Source organism: Dromiciops gliroides, chromosome 3 (genome assembly GCF_019393635.1).
Source record: "Dromiciops gliroides isolate mDroGli1 chromosome 3, mDroGli1.pri, whole genome shotgun sequence".
Classification (NCBI taxonomy): Eukaryota; Metazoa; Chordata; class Mammalia; order Microbiotheria; family Microbiotheriidae; genus Dromiciops; species Dromiciops gliroides.
In genome coordinates, this window is record NC_057863.1 from 337646225 (window position 1) to 337649407 (window position 3183).

General features: G+C 40.7%; 1 pseudogene; it reads left to right on the plus strand.

The window, feature by feature from the left end:
- The first annotated feature begins 832 nt into the window (after positions 1-832).
- On the plus strand, positions 833-2948 carry LOC122747560 (annotated as a pseudogene).
- The last annotated feature ends 235 nt before the right edge of the window (positions 2949-3183 follow it).

A 3183-nucleotide genomic window follows, 5' to 3' on the forward strand; every position in this document is an offset into this window, starting at 1 on the left:
TGAACTTGGGTTTTTCAAACTCCATGTTTAACACTCTATCTACTATACTATACTATACTACCTCTTATGAAGTATGAGGTAAATGGGACCTAGGCGGCTCAGTGATGCTGGGCTCATCAGGAAGATGTCTTCTTGAGTTCAAATCTGGCCTTAGACAACTACTAGCTGTATGACCCTGGGCAAGTCACTCCTGTTTGCCCTTGTTCCTCATCTATCAAATGAGCTGGAGGAAGAAATGGCAAACCACTTCTGTATCTTTGCCAAGAAAACCCCAAAAGGGGTCACAGAGAGTTGGACACAACTGAAACTGCTGAACAACACAGAATGTTAGAACTCTAAGGAACCTTACAGATAATCTGATTCAATGTCCCTATTTTAAAGGTGAGGAAACAGATCCAGAGAAATGAAGTGACTTGTCCAAAGATAAGTAGATTGTTTGTAACAGAGCTAATACGAAAACCCATCTTCTGATTCCTTTTCTGGTATTCCTTCCATTGCGTTACATGACCTCTCAGCTAGAAAGATATTGGCCCCCTTGTTGGTCCTCCCACAGGACTCTCCATGTCAGTCTCCATGCTTTTGCACTGGCTGTTCAGATAATGCCTTCTTCTCTCCCTTCCTTCCTCCACTTCTTGGCAACCCTGTCTTCCTTCAGCACTTAACTCCAAAGCTGCCTTCCCTAGGAGGCTGGGCCAGTTTTCCCAGCTATATGAGCCTTCTCTTCTTTTTTTTTGAGCCTTCTCTTCTAAAGTTACCTTCTTCCCTGGCCCCTGTGCAGCTTCTCTTGCTTGCCACTGCTGCCTTGTCCTTAGCCTCTTCTCCAGATCAGGTGATGGCAGCAGCCAACTTCAGCAAGATCCAGATTGGGATTTACATGGCAATCAAGTGCAGCGATGGCCAAATACTTGAAGCTTTGGGATATCTTTAAGTGGAGATAATGAAAGTATAATTGTGAGGGCAGCTAGGTGATGCAGTGGATAAAGCACCAGTCCTGGATTCAGGAGGACCTGAATTCAAATCTGTCCTCAGACACTTGACACTCACTAGGTGTGTGACCCTGGGCAAGTCACTTAACCCTCATTGCCCCACAAATTTTTTTTTAAAGTGTAATTGTAGAATGGATAGAAATGAAGATCCAAAAGACAAAGAGATTGACTTGGAGAGCATCTTTTCACTTAACCCTGACCTTGCACCTGTTGAAGAAATTGAACCCAACCCAGAAACACCTCCACCTCCTATCCCTTCTGCCAAAGTAAATAAAATTGTAAAGAATCTTGAACTTCGGCCTCTGTTAAGAATGACCCAGCTGCAAGAGACTAAATAGGGTGGTTGGTTCTGTGCATTCATGGCCTAGTTGGCTTCCTTGAACAGCCTTTTGCTCCACAACAGAATGATAGTGTTTCAGATTTATCTCCAGTTCAAGCTTCAAAAAAGGAATTTGGACCCCTTTCACATAGAAAATCCAATTGTGTGAAGGAAGTAGAGAAATTGCCAGAAAAAGGTGAGAAAAGGAGGCTATAATAACAAGAACTTTGAGGGACAAGGACCCAGGAGGTTGATGCTATGAACCCAAATGATGAAATCATGTGTATGATCAGGGACTTTAGAGGAAGCTTGGATTATAGACCACTTAAAATAGCAGATCCTATTGATGAATGCAGGATATGTGTTTGTGTAAGGAAACGACTATTCAATAAAAAAGAAACCGTCATGAAAGACCTCGATGTGATCACAATCTCTAGTAAAGATGTTGTGATGGTACACAGACCTAAACAAAAAGAAAAATGGACTTAACGAGGTACCTAGGAAACCAAAAGTTTTGGTTTAACTACATGTTTGATGACTCAGTTCCTAATGAAATGGTTTATAGGCTTACTGCTAGACCTTTAGTAGAGTCCATATTTGAAAGGGGAGTGGCCACATGTTTTGCTTATGGTCAAACTGGCAGTGGAAAAACTCACACCATAGGTGGTGATTTTTCAGACAAGACCCAAGATTGTTCTAAAGGGATATATGCATCAGTAGCTCTAGATGTCTCTTTTTTTTTTTTTTTGGTGAGGCAATTGGGGTTAAGTGACTTGCCCAGGGTCACACAGCTAGTAAGTGTCAAACATCTGAGGCTGGATTTGAACTCAGGTACTCCCGACTCCAGGGCCAGTGCTTTATCTGCTGCATTAGCTAACTGCTCCTAGATGTCTTTTTTTTTTTTTTTTTTTTAGTGAGGCAATTGGGGTTAAGTGACTTGCCCAAGGTCACACAGCTAGTAAGTGTTAAGTGTCTGAGGCCGAATTTGAACTCAGGTACTCCTGACTCCAGGGCCAGTGCTCTATCCACTGTGCCACCTAGCTGCCCCTAGATGTCTTTTTAATGGTAAAGAAACCAAACCATAAAAAGTTAGAACTTCAAGTCTATGTAAGCTTTTTTGAAATTTATAGTGGAAAGGTAGGTGAACTGCTCAATAGGAAAACAAAATTGAGAGTGTTAGAGGATGGTAAACAGTAAGTTCAAGTTGTGGGGTTACAGGAATGAGAATTTAAATGCATTGAAGATGTCCCGAAGCTCAATGAAATAGGCAACAGTTGTAAAATGTATGGTCAGATATCTGTAAATGCACATTCATCTTGGAACCATGCAGTCTTTCAAATTATCCTCAGAAGGAAAGGAAAATTACATGGCAAATTTTCTCTCACTGATTTGGCTGGAAATGAAAGAGGAACAGATACTTCTAGTGCAGATGGGCAAACTCAGCTTGAAGGTGCTGAAATTAATAGAAGCCTTTTAGCCCTCAAGGAGTGCATCAGAGCCTTAGGTAGGAATAAATCTTATACTCCCTTCAAAAAACTCAAAAGCAAACTAAAAAAAAAAAAAGTAAACTCAAAGCAAGCACTGGGGTGCTAAGAGATTCATTCATAGGAGAAAACTGCACATGCATGATTGCACTGCCTTAATAAATGACATTCCTTAAAAAACATAGTTACCTTCTTTCTATTCTTTACAAATTTGCATGTATGTGTGTGTGTGGTTGTGTATTCTCTTTTCCATTAGAATATAAGCTTCCTGAGGTCAGGGACTTTTTTTTTCTTTTTTTTATATCCCTAATGTTTAGTCAAATGCACCTGGCACTTAGTAAGCACTGAAGCAATGATTTTTGACACTGGTGAGATAATAATGCAATGCACTTAT